The 23957-nt window shown below is 44.7% G+C and overlaps 1 long non-coding RNA gene across 1 annotated transcript in view; it reads right to left on the bottom strand.

Moving 5' to 3' along the window:
* Window positions 1-3689: 3689 nt before the first annotated feature.
* The window catches only part of LOC129381736 (uncharacterized), a 28110-nt gene continuing 7842 nt past the window's right edge, over window positions 3690-23957 (bottom strand). Inside the window, exons 2-3 of the long non-coding RNA XR_011891349.1 lie at window positions 13205-13331; window positions 3690-4027 (exon numbers count right to left, since the gene is read on the bottom strand). This is a non-coding gene — a long non-coding RNA (uncharacterized lncRNA). The remainder of the gene's footprint in view (window positions 4028-13204; window positions 13332-23957) is intronic.

The raw sequence follows: 23957 nt of genomic DNA, 5'->3' as shown, positions 1-23957 counted from the left end.
GTGCCTTCCAGAATGTACAACACAATTCGTGTCACGCATGCAATCTAATTACAAAAAATCCCACTACTTCGTAGGCGACAGCTACAATGAGTGACAATGACCGAGACTGTTCTGATACAAGCGAGCACTTCACAGCTTTTCACTCAGTCAACGTCGATGTATTGGTGTCGAAGCCCAAACACAATCACTGCTGCGGCTCCTCATATCTTCGTCGAAAATTCTAGCTTCGGCTGCCCGTCCTTGGCTAGTACTTGACGCGTAGGCAAGCAGGTTGTCGTGCTTCTTCAGCATGCTGCAGTAAGGTGGCGACGTCGATATTTTCTTCTGCGGTGTTATCGCGATTTTCTTCTCCAATCGGTGCCTTCAGCTCACCTCCAGCTGCCCGCCTTACCATGTAGTCATAACTTGCACCGACTGCACGGTGAACGATTCACTCATGAGAGAATACTCGGCTCGTGTGTCCACTAAAGCGGCGACTGTCTACATCGAGAAACACGTCGAGGTTGGTAGTTATTGTCGCTGCGTTAGTTATTTTGTGGCGTAGGATGAAGTCTGGATCGCATCGCATCGCAGTTACGTCGAATCATCTGTAGGCGGCGTGTTTTTTCTTCGGAGGTTGGTTGAAATTGCAGCGTGTCGTTGCTACATCGTGCAGATTGCTACTTCGTCCAGTCTACCGAATATGGGTTCATGAAAATACTGGCCACGTATTGGCCCAGTGTACTGTGGGAACTGCAGTGAGAGGTAGTGCCGCAGCCAGGGTGATCGCGAAAGTCTGCGCGCTCTCTCCAGAATTGCAGTCAAGTATTTTGGAATTTAACGTAGTTGCTCACCTTGCTATGGACCTGGAGATTTAGCGCGCGAAATATGATAGTCCCATGTCACGATATGGTTATCGACAGGAGCCGTGGCCTCGATTTCCACTGTGACAGCAGAGCGGGCGGTGGTCGGGTGCACACCATACGTGTTTCTTCTCGGGATGTTGAGTGAGCAGATGGGCGGCTGGGTTGGTGGCGGTAAATGGCGACGGAATTAAAGAGTTTGAGAACTCTGGTGCGACCTCGCAGGAGGGCGTCGATGGCGGATTACAGCGACGTAGGTCATCACTTCCTCCTTGAGATGCGAAGACCCATGGACTCATAATGACTGCTGGATATGCCCTCAGACGATGTCCGCAATTAAGGCTACTTGAGACAGCGTCGAACAGACCATCCTACACACGTATTACCGTACAATGGCTACGATGGTCTTTGGGAGCTTGTAGGAGCCTAGTGACCATATTTTTCACTTCAACGATAGCACAAGGTGGTTACGCTACCGAGTGGGCATATCCAGCGTCTTGTCCACGGGGCTTGCGTTAGAAATTTGGCGACGGTCTTGGCCGGTTTACGAATCAGTTCGGCGTAAATCTCTTGCCTCAAACCGCGCATGAGAAAACACGCTTTCTTCTCCAACATGTCTGGGTCGGCGTGCCTAACAGATGGTTCATATCTTCCGTGAAGATCACGATGTGCTCATTCGGTAGCTGCACACAAGTTTATATCATATCTTTAACGGCTCCTTGCACGTGGCGATCGTTAACGTTTGTAGGAAGCCTCAGCAAAGCATGTTCCAGGATCTTATCCCGAAGTCTCGTTTTTTGAACGAGGTCCTCCCGATGTCTTAATGAAAAATGGTCATGACGCAGGAAGTCGCACTTTCAGTTGTTAGATTTGGCTATTTATGCTATGGTTTCCAGGCAGCTTTTCGGATCTTCAACGATGATGTGTCGAAGAACGATACCTCTATTGGCTGTTGCCGGACGATCGTTACTGGCGACGCAAGGATTGTTATTATGACTGCTGATTGGGCCATGATCTTCTTAGTAGTCTCGGCCATACAAGTGTACTCGTGTGGTAGTCAGGTTCGCAATGTTTACGTTGTTTTCATCGCTTGCTGGGTGTATCCCGTCACAAAAGAACCTCTACGAGATTCCACGTTGTAGTGATGGTGAAAGATGTACTAGCAACAACCATGAGTCACGCAACTAATTCTTTAATTGGGGAATGCGAAGGCACAAAACGAGTTACACTCGGGCAGAAAGATAGTCGTGAGCGTAGACGTCAACGTACGTCGGATATTCATGCATGATTCGTTGAAGATTGTAGCCCAATCATTGGTGCTTGCCAGCCTTCAAGGATTCACATTCGTATTCATATTGCGCGTGCAATTCGACTACGAAGGGTTCGACTACAGCATAGAAAAATTGTATAATTGGTGAGAAAGATCCAGAAGGTTCTGATACAAGCAGGCGCGTCATGCGCTCAGCGGTAACCTAACATTTGTTAGCCGGTGAAACGTGTTCACAGGAAAAATATATACAAGTACGTTTGTAAGCATGTATGAAAATTTTCTTGTCATGACAACCCTTTGTAGTCATTTGTGCACAGAAACTTTTGTCACATCAGGCTAAAAAGATTTTACAGCTGCAACTAGACAGCAGTCCGAATGAAAACACACAACTACCAAGTGAATAAAAAACAATCTAATAAACTTCATAAGTTCCGCCACAATAAATCCTGACTAAAGATATTCCTAGGGGGACACCTTGTTGTATACTGAAGTTCCAAATGATTTGAATCTAGTACTGTCTCGCTACCGTCACCAGCTTATTTTATGGTATAGAACAAACATCTGATGTGTGAATATACGCGTCAAAGAACAGTCAATGCATTGAACCAAATTTACAAGCAAATACTTTTCATGCGCGTACAATGTAGTTATGAATTGTCGTAATAGTATCTGGAAGTGCTTTCACTCGAAGGCCACTTGACCTTTGGACCTCATATAACTGACCTCAGAGATTACTTTTAATTGCCTAGAATGCAGTACCTCCGTTCTCAAATGCTTCTTAAAGAGAAACATTCCATTCTGTTTACGCTGCAAAATCCCTACGAATATGGTTCATTAAAGCTTGTTTGATGGTACACTAAAAAGACCTGCAAAAGAACTTTCTCTAACCAAGTAGGGGTGAAGAATCTTTTTGTGGACATTTCCGCCTTTAGTTACACAAAGCACAATCTTGCAGCCCATTAGGGTTTGTCTTGAAATGAGTTTCACCAAGCAATGTTCACCAGCAACATACTTCATGGAACAGTGAGCGCTGACCAGGACCAGCAATATTTTTCGACATTGAAACACCCCAAATACTTCTGGCGACGAAGTCTTGTCCCGCAATTTCTAAAAACCAGACGGAATCGTTCACATATTGCATTCCTTCTGGCACACATGCCTATCGTGTGTTTTTTTGTCTGCAAAACGACATCCGCACTGCGTACACTCATAAGGCGTTTTATCCACTTGCTTTGTTCGGTGGTGACGAAGAAGAGTCGAATTGTTCATAAAGAATTGATCACAGATTTCGCAAACAAAAGCTCAGTTTGCGCATTGGGAGTCTACATGTCTGTCGAGGTTAAATTTTCTTTCAAATTATTTACATTTTTGGCATGCATGAGGTTTCTCCTCTGCGTGAGCGTGCTCATGCCTATGCAGACTCTCCGCCCGCCTGTATGATTTACCGCATGTTTCGCAAATGTAGGGTTTCTCACCTGTGTGCTGGCGCTTATGGTTATCTAGATGGCTAGACCGCCGGAATGATTTATTGCATATTTCGCATTTGTGGCTTCTCTCGTTTGTATGCGTGCGCTTATGGTTATCTAGATGATTAGGCTGCCGGAATGATTTATCACAGATTTTGCATTTGTAGGGTCCCTCGTCTGTGTGCGTGCGTTAATGTTTAGTTAGGTAATCTGCCCGGCGGAACTGTTTACCACAGGTTTCGCATTTGTGTTTTTTGTCACTACGGTTGTGGCAATGTTCTGCAAACTTAGACTTCTTCACATAAGCTTGACCACATGCTTTGCAAATGTAGGCTGTGTCATCCGCTTGTTCCTTGGCGTGCCTCTGTAAGGCTTCCCATTTGCTCGAAACATTGCCACATACACCGCACAGCTCTCGCTGTTCCCGTCCTCCGGTTCCAGGAGCACTCCTGCAAGAACACAGAGAAAGGAGCTCAAAACGGCCGACTCTTGTTAGGAGAGGAGAAAAACACATCTTCACGATTGTGAGGTTGCCAAACAATCGTGCGTTAACGATAACGCGACTTTCTCAACCTTAGCACTAACTTGCTGCATTTAATCCTGGCGCTTGATTGGGGATCTACTTTGGCCTTAATTGAACACTGCTGCCGTTGATGGTCTGTGTGGCTTAGCTTCAAACTAAGAAAGGCTCGTACCTGTCTAACATAGGCTATACATAATGTAATAAGTAAAGCGTGCTTTCGGTATTTCTTGCTACTCGAACGGAGAAGAAATGCCTCGTAGCGGTGGTCACATAAGGAACTTAGCCGATCTAAACATGATGATATTTTTCTCGCACGGCCCTAGATCCGCTTTTGCGCAATTCATCGCAATTAGCCACTTGATGCTCTCGCTTTGAGACATAGAAATGGCCCAAAGGCGAACTATTCGTTTATTTCTGACACGTGTAGGTGGACTGACTCCCCGTCGGACATCATACGTCTTAGCTCAAGGCCTACATATCGAATACAATGAAAACCTTCCGGGTTCAAGTTTTCCTCTAGTGTTCGTATGAAGTCATTTAACATTCGACTCGCATTCGAACTGCACACCGTTCCTTCCGAATGCATCGGGAGAGGGAAACACAAAATTATTTCCCCGCATACGTAGCAAGCACAGATTTTTCAAATACTTCCCTGTTTTCATGTACAATGAATGAAATATGCTACCGAAGAAGCTAGTATTTACTTTTGTTGTTCTCGGTAAGGTAACGAACGCTGCAAGCGTTGAGTTAGGGCATTACTGGTACGACATCTTTTCAACCGATTAGTGAAGAAAAATACAGCAAAATACAACGTACCGTAGAGCTGAGACAGCGCGTATAGTGTATGCCTCCTGTACAGCCAGTTGCTCGTTTTAAATTTCTACGCTAAGCACTAGATGAACATTGGTCCCTTTTCTCGCGATAAATGCTTTTTGTTTGTATACTAGTATTTATTCTTGTTGTGGTTGTTCTCATGGCTCATGTAATATTATGGTTTGCTTGGAGTCGTGTGGTGTTGCCTTCTACGTGGTTTGTAATTATGACAGCTTGGTCGGCATCGAGCCCGGATTATTTAATGAAGAAATTAGAACTACCAAACAGTCAAATTTCGATTTGATAGAGCCAGTTAAATTCTGGCAAATAGCTTCCTTAGGTTTACGGCAAATACATTCCTGCAAATTATAATTCCTGCAAATAACTAATATTTAGGTTTGCAAGAAGGAAAAATTATGGAATCGCTAAGCCTAAAAAGAACAGAAGCTTAAAATTTACGAAGTTAACTAGATGAAAAAATATATATATCGCAGTCCTATTAGCTGCATGTGTTGGAGCATCCAAAGCGGAAACTTTCTTTATTATTCATTTCCACTTTGCTAGTAATCGATACAATTTTTCCGAGGTCTGGTGAATGATCTACCCATAAAACAGAAAATTTCAGAGCACTGTGTAATACGTGAATTTCGAGCACTTTAAATGTGTTATTTGGTGCAGTTGATTGATTCGTGGCGGTTATAAAGATGCAAAATTGTTACTTGAGTTTCTCAGCCTTTTCTTAGGTATTTGACGAATATAAAATGCAGCTGCTTCAGTAACACTATTGTCACATTTCTTTGAATACCACAAGATTCAATACTCGTACAGTGTGTTGCCAAGCACATTCATTTGATCATTTCCAATGTACTTAGGTAGTAGATCCTGAGCTAAATGTTTTTGTTTACGCGGACACTATATTGTCTGTACAGCAGCTGATATTTGGCATTTAGGTCATCGGTACTTTTATCCCTCGTGCAAGTGCGTCAGTGCCAGCTTAGTTTTTGCAGTAATATGACAGGAAAACAGGAATACTTGTTTTATTTTATGAGCCTCCACTCCGATTAGCATCTTTCCTTCACAATCGTTATAGATTACATAATGGGGAGTCAGTAAGCAGGCTAGAAAACTGCTAGAGTACCGTACATTGCGGCGTATTACCAGGCTGGAAAATCGGTCGAGCTTGTGTAGTTTCTTTGTTGCGACATGGGATGCACACACTGCCGTATGGTGTCCGGTCACGCCGTTGGAACTATGAAGTTCGTCAAGGCCAGCCGCGTCGGCCGAACGCTCAAAACTGCGGATGCAGTAGCTGTTTCAGCCATCAGAGCTAGCACTACCAAGGAGAAATTACCGAGTAGGGGCATAAGGTTACATGGGTAGCCATTTCTGTGCTCACTTTTGTTCGTCGGAATTTAACGTGCCTTCGTAAAGACATTCCTGCACACGATTCCAACGAGTACGTTTGCATAACGCTGAAGTACAAGCGGCGCACACTATCAGTAATTGGCGGGTATATACCCCCAACCTCGAGCATAGACTGTTCACATTTGCTGTCCATGCTGAAAACTTGTCCGGGTCCCCACCTAGTCATCGGTGACTTTAATGCCCACCATCCCATGTGGGGCTCTGCTTCGACGAACGCCCGCGGTAGAGACTTGGCTGACTTCGTGCTTAGTCAAGGCTTGATGGTGATCAATGATGGCTCGCCAACATACCTTCGAGGCTCTTACTGCAGCAGTTGTCTTGATATTGCGTTTGTTTCAAAAAGCCTGCTGTCTGCTACACGATGGTGTACTGATCTCGACACCCATGGAAGTGACCATCTACCAACATATGTTCAGTTGAAATGGTTACGTACCCCAGATCCTCACACTGTGCGTTCTATCGATTGGCCAACATTTCGAGAATCTGTGACCAATGCATGTCAAGCCATCCAAGCACCATCCAATATTGAAGATGTCATCGCGGCAAGTTTACGTGACACAACAAAACACCTCAGCGCACCCTCACCGAGATCATCTATTGATGACCAGTACGAGCGACTTCGCGCGACACGGCGTCGAGCAGAACGGAAATACAGAAGGACCAAATCACCATTAGACGTCACTGCATCACGCCGGGCTCAGCGTCATGTCCTGCGCCACCTTGACAAGCTTGAGAAACAACGCTGGAGATCATTCTGCGGCTCTCTGGATCCGAGAAAACCTCTCTCTAGAATTTGGAAACTTGTACGAAGCCTTCGCTCGCCTCCACAACAGCTTCACCCGTTCAGCGCTGTGGCCATACGGCAAGGCCGGCGTGAAGTTGAGGTCGCCGATGACTTCTGCAAATTACTCGTGAGCTCCTCGAACGATATACCAACCCATTCACGACTGACGTTCCCGTCATATAGTGATCACCGTCTGGACGCACCTTTTACTATGCACGAGCTCGACGCTGCGATATCTTCTTCCCGCCGGTCAACTTGTCCAGGACCAGACGGAATTACATACTCCGCGATCTGTCATCTTGGAGTAGAAGCTCGAGAAATTCTCCTGGCGCTCTACAACTCTACGTGGGACACAGCAACTGTGCCTAATCACTGGAAGTGCAGTCGTCTTGTGGCTTTACTGAAACCTGGGAAATGCCCACATGATCTCTCACATTATCGGCCAATATCCTTGGCAAGCTGTGTCGGTAAAGTGATGGAGCGGATGGTACTGAGCAGACTGGAATGGCTACTGGAGAAAAGTGGTGGACTTCCTGATTTCATCAATGGATTCAGAAGAGGCCGATCATCCATTGACGGTGTGATCCACCTAGTATCTTCTGTTCAACAGGAAAACAGACGTCGCCGTCTGGTATGCGCAATATTTCTGGATATCAAAAGTGCCTACGACAACGTCTTCCACCATTCGATTCTTCAGGCGCTTGAGGATATTGGTGTTGGCGGCCGGATGTATGCATGGCTGCAGAGTTACCTCAGTGGCCCCACCATTTCCATGTCCACTTCGGATGGCGAGACTGATAGACATGACGTTCGCAGGGGTGTTCCGCAGGGTGGTGTCCTTAGCACAATATTGTTCAATATCATACTGGTGGGCCTTGCAGACGAGCTACCTGAAACAGCGTGTATCAGTACGCACGCGGATGATATCTGTATTTTGTCATCTGGGGTCACATGTCCACAAGTGCGTGCAAGGCTCCAACGTGCGGCTACCATAACGGCGAAGTCCTTGCGCCGTAGAGGCCTGCAACTCTCAACAACTAAGTGTGCAGTCATGGCATTCACGCGCAAATCAATGTCACATTATCCAATCGTTGTCGACGGAAAGGCACTCCCTTAAGTCACCCACCAGAGATATCTTGGCGGGATAATAGACCGCAGTCTTTCTTGGACCAAACATGTTACTGCGCTTAGGGGTAAACTGACCAACTTCATACACGTTCTTCGTGTAATATCAGGACTGAGATGGGGCCCCTCTGAGCGAAGTTTGCACCAAGTGTACCAGGCACTTTTTGTGGGCTATATACGCTACAGCATGCCTGTGTTATCTAACTGGGGTGATCTTGTATACGCACGCTGGAGAGCCTGCAGGCACAAGCACTACGGATATGTCTTGGCTTGCCACGCTGCACGTCAACTAAGGGCACAATAGCGGAAGCACGGGCTTATCCTATCGACATAAACAGGTCTTGTGAACCTGTGCGAACCTATCTTTGCCTGCTAACCAGACACTCACACCATCCACTGTCAACACTTCCAAGCACCAACCTTGACTGAATTTTCTAAAGCTATTGCATGTCACGCAAGCTTTGTACCTGCAAGATTCCAGGCCACCGACATCCCCGCGACACCTCCATGGACATTCCCAAGACCACTAGGGAGGCTTCAGATACCCGGAATTAGGAAGAAATCTCCCGTTTGCTCCATTGGCTTGAAGCAGCTCACCCTGTCCCATATATTTACATTATATAGTGGGACTGTACAACTATATACCCAGGCAGCACACCAGCATTGGTCCAACCATGGCCCAATGCTGGCAGAAATTGGTACCAATGTTGGACCAATGTTGGCATATTGGCAAAGTGCAACCCAATCCAATGCTGGCCCAGCGTTAAAGCCAAGATTGGACCAATATTATGCCAATGCAGCAGCCATTGTGCTGCCAGCGTAGGACCAGCGTTAAAGCCAAGATTGGACCAATGTTATGCCAATGCAGCAGCCATCGTAGGACCAGCGTTAAAGCGAAGATTGGACCAATGTTATGCCAATGCAGCAGCCATCGTGCTGCCAGCGTAGGACCAGTGTTGAGCCATATCGTTGCCATTATTAATGCCAGCTTTGAGCCAATGCCCTTTGCATGACGAATATTCTAGATATGCGGGCTTTAGAGCACGCACACATTCTTACCGCAAACATTTTGCTAGCGGCATTTTTTGTAGCAATTGTCCCCTTACCGTCTTCCTCAATAGTAGTTAGGAAAGCTCGACAAAAAGATGTCAAGAAGCAGAAGTCATATATCCTTGCAAATAATAATAAAAGAATACTGAAATTGACGTTTATGACAATTTATTTGCGAATAAATTTTCACAAACAGGCATTTTCCGTGGACCTAGATGGGTGACGCTCGGTTATCTTCAAACAGTTTATTTACAGGCACTGCCCTCAGGATAGGAATTGGGCAAGGTGCCGAGGACGGTGGGCTGGCCAGGGGTTTCAGGGCAGGGAGCTGACGTCGGTAGGCAGGTTGGTCAGTGCTTGGATTTCGGCGGGCTGATCAGGCCCCACGAGGACCACGATAACGCGGTGGTTTCGTTGATATTGCTACCATATCCCATAGCGACTTCACCATTACTTGGAGGAAATGCTTGCACTGTAAAATAAAAAGAAACATTATCAGAGATGTTGGTATGACAAATGTATGTGGCAGCGTTTTCATTTGAAAAATCGCCATACTGCAACAATATTATAAGTCTGATCAGAGAGTTCGAAGGGGTGAATCAAGAAACTTTCTTGCAAGAGATTTGTCAGGTAACACTTCTTAATATTTCGACATATATGACATATCTTGTACAAGGTGCAACGTAATATTTAGAACAGACATAAAATGCACAGGATCCGTCCGCTTTGTTTACAGCCCACATCTAGTCAGCGTAGCACTTTATAATTGAAAAATTGCAGCAAAACCTGCTACAGCGCAAAAAGCTTAGTTTCAGACTGTGTAGACACAATGCGATCTTCGTGCGAAATTTTTAATATGGAAACCGAGAAGTTCCGTCAGGAAACACTAGTAAAAGAGGCATTTATTATACGAAAAGAAAGAAATACTGTCGGCTGGAAATGATGCTTGACCTAGAACAGTGAGAAGAAGCGTGGTTTCTCGGTATCACTAGCAGGATCAGGCCGCGCGCGTGGCTTGATAAAATCATAGTCCTGGAATTTGGGTGAAATTCACAGAGATTTACACGTGGTTCTACTCCGGGCACTATTCAAAGGCTGCAAATAAAAAGAGCTATGTAATTACAGGCACTCTACATTAGCCAGGCCTGTTTCAGTAATATATATACCGCGTGATATTGCTTGGGTGATATTGCTCCTTATAAAACTTATAACATGCGCAAAACAAATGCACTCACCATTGTAAGATCCATGCTCCATGCGATGTGTATCCGAGTTCATCCCACATCGAAGACGGTGGCCACGAGCGCCGACTTTTTTTCTGGTTGTTGTTTCGCCTATATTAATTCTAACACTCACGAAAATTCGTGGCCACTTTGCTGTGTATTTCAAGATGCAGGCTTCTCAGTAGGAATGACGACCGCAAGCGAGAATTTTTCACGATAGGAGTGCACTGACAAACACGGACAAGACGGCAAGCACTCAGGCGGTGTTGCACCCAGTCGGCGTGCTAGCGATGCATAGAAGGAAAGAGTGAAAGGAAAGGGTGAATGAAGAAAACGGGGAAACGCCACTTTCCCCTGCTGGACCTAGCCCGACCGAGTTCCTTCGGCGGCAGCGACGGAGGGAGACGAGGAGGACAATAGTGACCCCACTGCTTTTCCCTGTATTCCGAGAGCAGCCAATTCGACACAGCAGCTTATAGCTGCCTGAGTGCTTGGCTGATAGCTTTGAACAGGCTCACGTGGGTGTGTGGAGGAGAGGCGAGTGGGGGCTGAAGGACGAAAAGTTAGGCGGAAAAAAAAATCCGGAATGCGCCGTGCCAACTACAGGCAAAGACAAGAGGAAAAGCCAAAACGTGCAATAAAATTTTTTTTTCTGTCAGGGGCATTCATACAAGGAGCTTACTGAACATGCACGAAAAAACAAATATATTGGAATAGGAGCATGATGATTATGTCACCGCAACATGCCATGCATGCTAAACAAACAAGCAAAAGTTTCGTTAATACATATGCACTCCATCTCGATGCAATATAAAACGGTTCCATCAACTCTGTGGCACTGTAATTATCGATTCCCCTCGGAATCCTGATCATCCAAAGCCGCGGAGCGTACATGCAAAATATACAATGCGCAGACAAATTCGCAATACCGTTGCTTCTTATGGAAAGCTCATGTTCCCATGCACGATCAATAAAGCAGCGGCTAATTTTATGCGACTTCCCCTGCTTGCTACGTAGTGCACTGGCTTTTCTCTTTAGGGGGCGCATTTCGCTGAACGCGAAGTACAAAAATGGCGGTGTACCATGCATGGAGTTGACACGGGAGAGCATATTTCTGGTTCCTGCGCAGTGTGCCTGTGATCAGTGCATTAGTTTTCAAAACACGTTCAATATCAGCAAGTCGTAGAGCACTAAAAACCGACAATGGGAAAATTGGCTTATTACGGGCCAATGTCCTCCAAAGAAAGACAACTATTAACCCATATTGGCAAATCCGTTCGAAAGTCGGTCCAATAATTCCCGCCTTGTTGAACGGCAGTGCCAATATTGTTTACTGACTGTGTAATGTGGGCCAACATTGGATCTCTATCAGAATGGCACAGCCAATATTGTTTACTGACTGTGTATTGTGGGCCAACGTTGGATCTCTATCAGAATGGCACAGCCAATATTCGCGCTACGCTGTTAACCTTAGGCCATCATTGGGCCAGGATTCAGAATGGCACTGCCAATATTGGAACCACGCTGTTAATCTTGGGCCGTCATTGGGCCAGGAAGTGCCAATATGTTTCCAACGTTGGCCCGACCTGACGTGCTGCCTGGGTACCGATGGTTCGGTCACGCCATCTGCACATTTGTCATCCCACAACTTGGAATTACTCAACGATTTCGATTAGACCACAAATCGACATCTACGGCTGCGGAACTTGCGGGAATACAGGAGGCTGTCCGTTTTATGAGAACGCAGACACCCCATAAATGGACGATATTGTGCGATGCCAAATCAGCGCTACGTGCGCCTAAATACTTTTTGAAGAAAGGACCATACTATCTGCTCGTGCTGGAAATCGTCGAACGTTGACACAATGCCGAGTTATGTGGCCACGTGATCACCTTTCGATGGGTGCCTAGCCATTCTGGGGTTTTTGGTAATGAACTCGCTGACAGTGAGGCAAGATCGGCCTCCTCTTCCTCTGATGAAATACAGATTGGCTACTCGCGACCTGACACCAACTCCATGATCAAGGCACTCATGCAGGACCTTACAAAGGCGCACAGAGCCCACTCTGATAACATTCACAGACGTCTACATACGATTGACCCGGACGGTAAATTCTGTTTGCCCCCGAAGCTTACACGGAGCAAAACATCATTGCTACACAGGATTCGACTCGGCGTTGCTTTCACCCGTCGCTACGCACACCTCATCGGCCAATCGAACAGCCCTGATTGTGTACACTGCCAGATGCCCGAAACACTGCGACACGTATTTTGCGACTGCCCAGCATATATGCTGGAGCGAAGGACAATAGACAGTTTCCTAGCCAGAGTGGGCAGACAACTACTGTCGGAGGAAGCTATTCTTGGCCCATGGCGTGACACTGCAATTTCAATGCGCGCAACAAAAGTATTGTTGAAGTTCCTGCAGGACACCAAGCTCGACGAGCGGCTCTAGCGAGGCAACTGTCTCATGTACATAAGCACTCACCACGTCTCTTATCATCATCATCCATCCCAATACTTTCACTCCCCTTCCCTCTTCGCCAGTGCAGAGTAGCAGACTAGAGCGCACTAGCTCAGGTGGACCTCTCTGTCTTTCCTATCAATAAATTCTATTCATTCAATAGCCATTCCTGTCGTCTCCGAGTTGCTTTGAATGGAACTTTTCTAAATGTGAACTTACGTAACGCCGTCTTCAGAATTGGCTGATGCTTCCTCTATGCCAGCGCGGCTTGTGCTGGGCATTACCTTACCGATGTTCCTGATGTGCTCCAGTGGCTGGCAACATGTTCCGACCTCGTCAATGACACCTGTATGACATAAAAGTATAGGAAATGTGCTTATTAGCCGTAGTGCAAAGGCAATTCGTTGAAATGGGTATTTTTAGTGGTAGGGAAACTTTACTGCTGTGCTTCCGAACGCGATGCTTTTTCTTTCTGCAACTACGTCTTGAAGGCATGTAAAACTTCATGGCGATGGAGAAGCCGAGCACGATCAAGATTGTGCAATGTTGGTTTCTTTTAAAGATTATAACCTTTTATCGCAACCCGGAGGCAGAACATGACAGTGCTCGAAATTAAATACGACATGTCGGTCTCTTGTGCGTGAAACCCTTGACCCAATATATTTCCCGTGTTATCCAGTGCCTCACGAAGTTCTTGCTTATTGTTCATCTATTATGAGCAGCAGCCATAGCCCGTTGCAGAAGACAACAATGCAAAAAGTGAGAGTACGCATTTCTACCGAGGGATGTAAAATTTTTGTTTGACGAATACACTAAATATATTGACCTTCTGTGACACACGTCCGTCATCGAAATACCTACTCGACTTTCAAAAAATGGTTATCCAAATCCCATTTGCTGACTCGTGTAGGTGAAGTTCATAAGCACTGGCTGTAAGCACTGCAGGTTTACCAGCTCATTACGAGCATTAAAACGGCTGTCCTCGCCAATGTTCCTGCGTAGGCCATCAATAGACTATAGGGCAACCTTCAAAACGATTGCTCAATATGCATATGTAACAGTCGCATTGCAGACAGCACATTAGCTTACATTAATGCTTACAGCACATTAGCAGAAAGCACATTAGCACATTAGACTCTGGCAGCGGCAGCGGCGACACACGCACGTCAGTTAATCAACTTGTCTGGATTTTTGCAGAGTCCGGCACTTCATCTGATACCTGTAAGAGGCTCCGAACTGGGTCGTGGCAGCCTGTTTGTTTTTCAAGAAAACAGACTACGTGAGCAACTCACCGTTGTTCCATTTGGCTTTACCAGGACCAGGACTGATCTACGTGTCCCGCCATCTGCCTGACTGTACCGTAACCACGGCCTTCTGTCGCTTCTGTCTTGGGGGCGGTGTTTTCACTGGAAAGCTGGTTTCACTCTGGCAGCGGCAGCGGCGATGTACGCACATCATTTAATCAACTTGTCTGGATTTATTCAGGTTGGAGGCATTTCTTATTCTGTGCTGTAGCATAGCTCCTCCTCTGTCGTCGCTGTTGCTTCCACGAGTCTTGTAGTGCTTTTACCTTGTCGTGGCTACTCGTTAGAGTGTCGCATATGCCATATCTGTGCCGCCCACGCCTATGTAGGGTTCTGGCTCTGGAAGCCTGCGCGATGTCGCAAAGTCTCTTGCTGATAAGCAGCCAGGTACTATTAAGGAAGTCACAAAAGTGTTGGTAGAACTGACAGCTAAGCTTGAGGCGTTTGCGACGGACATGAGAAATGTCGTCGGTGGTGTTGCTAACTCCAATACAGAGATTCGCTGTGAACTTGGAGCCATTCGCGACTCCATTGGCTTTATGAACGATAGTTTCGAACCATTCAAGAAGGATGTGGACGCGTTCCGTCGCGAGCTGACTGCAGTGATGGCTGAAAATCAGCGATGTAAAAGAGAAAATGAGCAACTAAGTAAGGAACTGAAAAAAAGCAAAGAGAGAAATGGTTGAGCTTAAACAATAGAGCAGGAACATGAACCTTGAGGTTAAAGGACTACCGTTAGTTGCAAACGAGGATCTGAGAAGTGTTGGACAAATTGCCACACGTATAGGCACAAGTTGTCACGGACAACGACATTGATATAGTACATCGTGACCCTTCCAAAGATAAAAACAAGCCAAATGTGATCATAAAGTTTTCGACTAGGCCTACACGAGACAGAGCACTTTCTGCTGCGTGAACCGTTAAGTTAAGTACTGGGACCCTGGCCTTTGAAGAAAGTAATCCTGTATATATCAATGAGCATCTGTGCGTTGAAAAGAAGCGTCTGTTGGGTAAATCTCGACAACTGAGGCGAGAAAAAGAATGGAAGCTTGTGTGGGTGTCACAGGGAAAGATCCTGATGCGGAAGACTGAAAATTCGCCTGTCCTACATGCTACCCGTGACTCGGACCTAGACAAGGTGCGTTAGGTTACCCGCTATTGCATACTCAACGCCACTTATGTCATGGTGGCAACAGATAGAATGGCTCAAGAACAATCGAGGAACCTATGATTCTTCTTGCTTTTCTCCATATTTTTGAAAAAAGTTAAAGGCGCGTTTCTTCAGACACCCACGCACATAATAAGCGGCTTTTTGAGCAGGCGCTAGAGCTCAAGAAGTCTAAAGGATGGAAATTTCTATGGACCGATAACTGTGCCATTAATACCAGAAAGTCGGAAAACAGCCGTGTTCATCGCATATGCAGTGTAAATGATCTGTCAATCTTCAAATAAGTTCTTCCTTGCTTGCACTAACATCTGATTCATCATGGCTGACTCAGTTTTTACTCTTGACGAAGCGAAAGCTCTCATTGAGGAAAAACAACCCACTTTATCCTTAATACATTGGAACATCCGCAGTATTCGTAGGCATCATGATGATCTCATCGCTCTTCTTTGCAGTCTTGATCATGCGTTCTCTTTCGTATGCTTATCTGAAACGTGGTTATCATCTCATGACGGAAATCTATACGGTCTTTGAGGCTACACTCCTGAATATTGTCATCGTGAAGGTTATCGTAGTGGCGGTTCAGCCATTTTAGTAAAATCTTCATTGTCATATAAACGTCGCCATGATCTTTTTTTTCGCCATTGCCTCTGTGAATCAGTATAACTAGAAGTAGAGGGTAATAACCTGCAGCTGCCCACCAAACGTAACATCATAATTGCATGAATTTATCGTTCACCTTCTTCCTCTTACATCGAATTTTGTAAAAAATTTGAGCAGTTACTAAACACACTCACTGATGAAAACAAGGATATTGTGATATGTGGCGACATTAACATCAACATTATCAGCCCTGACAGTCAATGTTGCTCTGAGTACTTATGTACTTATCTTAGCTACAGTCTTTCCTCATAAATTACAGCTCCCACGAGGTGTGAAATAGGGGGACCTAATACCTTAATTGACCATGTACTGTCTAGCATACCTACTGATCTTAGCACAGATGGAATAGTGGATTATACCGTAACAGACCATTACCCTATATTTTTTGCATGGGTTCCGTAATGCCTTCTCAAGCAGCAAAATATGTCAGGACTTTCTTTGATTCTAATAAATTCACTGGTATGATTCGTGCAATTGACTGGGCTGACGTGCTTGAAGAGCAATGTGGCGAAGGGGCTCTTGAATCTTTCTTTACAAAAATATCTGAATGCTCTAACTTATGTACAAGTAACACTACGGTGACGCGGTGGTTTAGCTCGCCAAGAAAGTCGTGGATTAGTGATTCTTTATTGCGGTCCATTAAAAAAGAGATAATCTTCGTAAGAAACTTAAAGTCCAGCCATTCAATAATGCGTTGCGATTGCGCTTCCACACATATTCAAATGTTCTAACAGCTACTTTAAAAAATGTCAAGCGTAATTACTACGAAAATAAAATTAGAACAAATGGAAGTGATACCAGACGAAACTGGCAGGTTATTATATAATTCTTAAACATCAGTACAACTAAAAATCGCATATCGTGTATGAACCACGATTCTGCTAATATTACTCACCCTCAAGATATAGCTAATGTTTGCAGTGACGATTTTAGAATTGCAGACGGTAGTCAGCCTGATTCAACGTTGCTTAGTTTTCCGCGCTGTTCTCATTCATTTTACCTGTTCCCTACAACATCGCTGGAAGTATGTAACATTATCAATTCTCTTAAAACAACCGGTCCGGGCTTCGACTTGATACGCCCCTCTAGCATTAAGCTTGTTTCTAACGAAATCTCCCCTGCTTTAGCACATATAGTAAGTAGACTATTTATAGATGGCATCTTTCCTAATCGCCTCAATACAGGTAAAATAATCCCAGCTTTTAAAAAAGGTGACCATAAGTGCACGAGTAATTATCGTCCTATCTGCATTTTGTCTTTCTTTATTAAGGTCATCAAAAAACTGATACATAATCGCTTAACTAAATACTCATCCAAATTTAATCTTTTAACTCCTGATCAATTTGGTTTTCGTGGCAATTTTTCAACTGAATTAGCGCTTATTACTTTTACTGAGAGGGTTAAATTAGCCATCGATCAAGGCCTCTTAGTTGGTGCTCTCTTTATTGATTTCACTAAGGCGTTTGATACAATTAACCATCGTATTCTTTTAAGTAAACTTGAATCGTATGGCATTTCTGGGCCGCCTTTACAAATAATTCGCAACTGCCTAATTGACGGACCATATATAGTCGAATTTATTGGTGTCTTGTCCTCATCAAAAACTGTAAATACAGGTGTCCCTCAGGGATCAATACTTGGCCACTTTTATTTCTAATATTCATTAATGACTTGCCAGAAATATTAACACATGCGCAGTGGCTTCTTTACGCTGATGACACCACTATTTTCGCATCTGAGAAAAATTTATTTGCATTGCAGGATAAACTTAACGCTGACCTAACGAATGTTCATTATTGGTGTGTAAAAAACAAACTAACCATTAACCCATCTAAGACAACATTTATGGTATTCCATTCTTCAAAAACTTTGCACATTGACTCTATTGTAGTGTCTCCAAATAATAATGTATTTGCAAGATCCACGTCTACTAAATTTCTTGGTGTAGTACTAGATGAGAACCTAAAGTTCCAGTGCCATATTCAATCACTTATTCAAAAAATCTCATTTGGTATTCACATCATAATAAAAACTCGCTCTTTTTTTCAGCAAACCCTTCTCATGTCTTTATATTACGCGTATATACACAGTCATCTCTCATACTGCCTGCCATCTTGGGGTAATACATATACAACACATCTTCATCAGTTAGAAGTTTTGCAAAAGCAGGCATTACGATTAATTGCATTCCAATCGCATACATCTCCCTCTGCTCCAATATTCTGTTCCCTAAATGTTTTACCTTTACGCATGTTATTCAATCATAAGCTGTCGTTACTTATGTTTCGTCTTATAAATACCGAGTTTAATATTCCAGGTTTTAGTCGCTCTAGCCTCATCAATTATAACAACACAAGATTTTCAGCACAACTCAATCTTCTTCTTCCAAAAGCAAGAACTAACTATGGGAAATTTAACGTCGCGTTTTCAGGCATTTCTGTTTGGAATTTTATACCATCTGACATTTACATCTACATTATTATCATTCAAGCGTAGAACGAAGGAGCATTTCATGAACACTTAATCTGACGCGTAGCCTAATTTAACAAATCTAGAATTAGATGTTGTTCACTTTACCATTACGCAATGTACTTTTCAATTACAGAGTTACTAAATTTTGCCTTAATTGATACTTCTCCTCGTTGTTAGGTTTACGTGCCATTTATCCTCGCTTAAATTGTTGCATCTTATTTTTAAGATTTCTTCAATTTTTCTTGTTTTTAACTCTGTGAATATACTTGTGATATTGTTAACAGATTTTTTCGTCTCTTATCATTTATTTCCGATGTAGAAATTGTATAATATATGCCATGACTCAGTGTTTGCCACGATCCTACTATCCCCTTTTCATGTTTTGTTAGGAGGTCTCTCCGACAGTTGTTACTTCGGGACCTCCGAATGTGTACTTATACCCATCTTGTATTTGATTTTGTCAAAAGTAAATTTTGATTTATAATGTGAAAAAAAATGTGAATGGTGTCTTTATGTATGTGAGCTTTAAAGTACTGTCGGAAATAGAAATTCTATTTATGAACGTTATCTTTTTGACCAATATTTTACACCTTAGAGTATATAGTACATCAGTGTCGCACTCATTTGTTCTTGGTTGCTACAGTGTTGCAGTTGAGGGCGTCACCCACATCAAAATTAAAATTCCCCTTAATATTCTCTTCAGCAGTTGGTGTTGCATATATAGCATCTTATTCGTATATGCCAACGGCACTGTTTCTACATTGCAATGGCTGTCTTGCATTTTTTCGGAGAATTAAGTTTCAAAATGGCTCTGAAATGTACTAGTCCCTCTGAATTAAGCACGAGTGTTGCGCATGAGCGCCCACCGACTCTGAGTTTCCTGCATTTGAAAATACAGTCAGCCCGTTCGAAAGAAGACGAATTGTGGAATTTTCTAGATCAACGTAAATTTACATTTTCTGTCATTATGTTGACTGAAACTTGGTACCGCAACGACACCGATAGTGTGCATATTGATGGGTATAATGTGACCTACATAAATAGAGAAACTAGAGGTGGCTGTGTATGCATATATGTGGAAACAAGTGTCAGCTGTCCGTACATTGATGAATGGTCTCGATGCTGTGAAGGCATTGAAATTCTGTGTCTAAAATTCGAAAACTCTCTACTTATTAGTGTATAGACCTCCTCACGGCAACATCAACAATTTTCTTCAATTTTTAGAAGAATTCTTTTGGTTTGTTAATGAAAATAATTATACATTAGTACTTGGAGGTGACCTCAACATTGACATGCTCACAAACACTAGCAAAGAAACTAACCTGTCAAATCTACTTCTTTCGCATGGCCTTTCGAATGTTATAACTACCCCAACTCGCATTACAGCTGCTACAGCAACCTTGATAGATCTATATATAACAAATTCTGCTAACCTACTACAGCATGGTCCGATTAGTATCACTATCAGTGATCATTTGACAATTTGCCTAATTACTACGGTTGAAATTAAACAGATGCACCGGTGAAATCAGACATTTATTTCCAAGACATTATTTCTCAATCTCTTTCTTGCTTTAGTGACGAAACAACGTCGTACAGCTGGGATTACATACACTCCTCTTCATCACCTGATAGCGCCTATGACCGCTTCATTAAGATCGTGTGCACAGTATATCAAAAACGCTTTCCTTAGAGACACGTAAGAAAACCTAAACACGCTCGCAAGCCATGGATCTCCACTAAGCTAATCAAAATGATAAAAGAAAAGAATAGGCTGTAACATGCGTTTTTGAACAGCCGTGACCTAGATGAGTTGAAGGAGTTTAAGAAATATCTAAATAACCTGACTAAACTGCAAAAACAAGCTAAATGCGACTATTTCTGCTCCATGTTCGATGGTATCGCTGATGCAAAACAGACTTGGATTAAGCTGAATTCTCTTATATCATCAAGGCGACCCGCCAGTACTATTAAAGAGCTTGTCACGATCCACCCCGGGTCGTGAACAAGGGAGGGCTTCTGGCACCCTCCGATAGCCGGACGCTCCGCAGCGTGGTGGTGCTGAATGATTACTGACCGGCGAGCCGCCGTGCTCGTCGGTGTTTATTGTGGCTCGGCGACCAATGTTGCCTGCCGAGCTTTAGCAGGCCACCGAGCTTGGCGGGCTAACCAAGATTATGTCCGAGGGGGCGTCACATACTTGCTACAACCCCTCACCCCCAGTTTGTTTGTTAAATAAAAAACAAACGTCCAAGTCCAAGTTCACACTACGAGGCTCTGCCTCTACCCTAGCTGAGTCGACGGTGCCTGCTACCCAGGCGAGTAACGGTCTGGTGGCCTCCGCCGTCGAGTACTCCGCCTGGGCACCGGTGTTGACGGGTCGGGTGTGGCAACGCCGGGTACTGCCTGGGCCAGCCTCGCTTCATCCGGAGGGTCCGTAGTGGTCGGCCTCGTGAGTGGTGCCGAGCTCGACACCGGTCCAACGGGTGCCGCACCACTGGCTACGGTTGCCGCCTCCGAGGTAGGTGGTACTCCGCTAGAAGCGACTGGTGCTGCCGCTAGTCCTCCTGCGGGCTGGAACTCAGTGGCAGTCGAGGGTGCTGGCCAGGTCCCGAGGCGAGGTCTGACGTGGTGGGCGTGTCTGTGCCACACGGTCCCATCTCGCATGCGGACGAGCAGCGATGAGGCACTGGCAGGAGACACCACCTGTCCAGCAGACCAGGGTGGGCCAGGACGGAAGTTCCTGGCGACAACTGGAGCTCCCGACTCTGGCAAAGGCCCGGGACGGCATCCTTGGTCAGCAGCCAGCTTCTGCTTCAGCTTCTGCGTCTCTGATTGAGCCTTGCGCAGCTTGCGCTTGCTGCGGGAGACCTCGCTCTTGAGCTGCCTGTTGCGGCTCTGCAAGCTCGTTATAATGTGCCGCATCTCCCGGTTGATTGGCTGAGCCTGCTCGCTGGACACCGACGATGCCTCAATCTCAGTGCGTAGATTCTCGTACTCTCGACGAATCTGCGCGATGTTGTCCTCGAGGCGGATGACCTCCGAGCGAACCTTCTTCTGGACAACCAGCTCCTCGCTTTCCATCAACTCAATGTGGCGAAGGTGCGAGTTTTTGGCTGTCGACAGCAAGGAGCGACACTCGTCCAGCTGAGTCTTGAGTTGCATGCTCTCGTTGTACAGCACGGAGAACTGGCTCTGCAGGCACTTGTGCTCTGCCGTGCTCACCACCAGGCTCTCGGGCAGCGACCGCAGCTCTATCCGCAGCCGCTCCACCATCTTCAGGGCCTCCTTGTGGTCAAGCTGAAGCTGCTCCAGCTCCAGCAGCCGTGCCGATGCCAGCTCCCGCTGTTCCCCGAGCTGGCTCTGCAGGTCCTCCAAGTGCAGGGAGGCTGCTCCGCCACCACCGCCACAGCCCCCAAAATCCACATGTAGGCGGGACAAGGGTCTCTGTGGGAACGGCCAGGGGGTGCTTTCCACATTACGCGAGGCTCGCTGATGCTCCTGGCAGATTTGGCAGCTCTGCATCACATGCAAGCTGGCTTCCGGGTACTCTGGCAGACGAATGCCCACTACATGAATCCAGTTTCGGCCCAGCAGCGTCGGCGACGACCCCTTCGTTAAGTAAAGGGGAAGGGTTGCCTCCCTGTCGCCAAAACGAACGCTGACTATTATTATTATTATTTATACAATACTGCAGGCCTCATTGAGGCCCAGGCAGGAGGGGCATACAAAATACAGAATAATTGCATTTGCAGACATAAGAACAAAAGGACCAAATTAGTGTGCACAATAGCAATGGAGTCCACCAGCTGCGAGAACCAAATGGGTAAAAAGAACACTCGGTCTTGTAACCAAACAATTCCCAAAACAAAAGTGAAGAGTAAATGTACAAATGAACCGTCAGTACAATTTTAAGCAATGAGAAGGAATGTAACACAAAGATCAATTTCAGTTATTACTATGAAATCAGTAGTTCAAACGGTCAATGGAATCAGTACTGTTTAGTAGCGACTGAGGTAAATTATTCCAATCGGTTATAGTGCGTGGGAAAAAAGAATATTTAAAAATGTTAGTTCTGGCATTATAGGGAGTTAGAGAGTCAGCATGACGATGACGTGTTCGGCGTGCTGCCATTGGCGTTACATAAGGCTTAGGAGTGAGGGCGAGGAGATTATTTTTAAGAAGAAAAAGAAATTTCAGCCGTTGTATTTTTCTTCGTATTTCCAATGTCTGAATGCCATGTTGTCTCATTATTGCTGTCGGGGAATCAGTCATACGGTATTTCGAAAAAATAAATCTGATTGCTTTACGCTGTACTCTTTCTAGTGCACCAATGTTCGTTTTCGTGTAAGGGTCCCACACTATGCAGGCATACTCTAGTTTTGGCCTTATTATTGATGTGTAGGCTAAAAGTTTAGTTTCAGCGGGAGCTTGTTTTAGTTTATGACGTAGAAGACAGAGTTTACGAAAGGCTGAGTCACATACGTTAGAAATGTGAATGTTCCAGTGCAGGTTATGAGTTATTGTGACGCCAAGATATTTGTATTCCCTAACCTCGGTTAATGGTTCAGATCCGAGAGCGTAAGGAAAAAATAGGCTATTTATTTTTTTAGTTATCTTCATGTAAACTGTTTTGTTAGCATTTACCTCCATGTTCCAACGATTGCACCAAGAAAGAAGGTTTTGAAGATTATTGTTCAGGGTTATCTGATCATCGCAACCGGTTACCTCACTGAACAGAACACAATCGTCAGCGAACAGTTTTATTTGAACTGGTGCTGTGACAACGCTGGCAATGTCATTAATATAAATTAAGAATAATAAAGGCCCTAAAACACTACCCTGAGGGACGCCTGAGGTAACTGGAAGTTCATGGGAATGGTAAGTATCGATACTAACAAACTGTTTTCGGTTAGTGAGGTATGCTGAAACCCAATTAACAATGAAACAAGGAATGTTAATTAATCGAAGTTTTTCAATTAACTTGGAGTGTGAAACAAGGTCAAATGCTTTCCTGAAATCTAAAAATATTACATCTACCTGGCTGGATTTGTCTAGAATATTCGCAAAATAATGAATAACCGATGTTAATTGGGTGACAGTAGAAAAACCTTTTCGAAAACCATGTTGCTCAGGTGAGAGTACACTGTTATCACTTAAGAATTTAGTAATGTAGTTAGCTATGATGTGTTCTAGCATCTTACAGCATGACGACGTTAGCGATATTGGGCGATAGTTACTTATCAGCGTTAGGTCCCCTTTTTTCGGTACAGGTACTACGCGTGCATTTAGCCAGTCAGTAGGAAGAGTTGCTGTGGATAATGAAGCACGAAAAATGATCACAAGAAACTTGGACACCATTTCTGCG

Source organism: Dermacentor andersoni, unplaced genomic scaffold (assembly GCF_023375885.2).
Source record: "Dermacentor andersoni unplaced genomic scaffold, qqDerAnde1_hic_scaffold ctg00000033.1, whole genome shotgun sequence".
Classification (NCBI taxonomy): domain Eukaryota; kingdom Metazoa; phylum Arthropoda; class Arachnida; order Ixodida; family Ixodidae; genus Dermacentor; species Dermacentor andersoni.
Note: the sequence above shows the minus strand (reverse complement) of the source record. Positions and strands in the feature narration are given on the sequence as shown.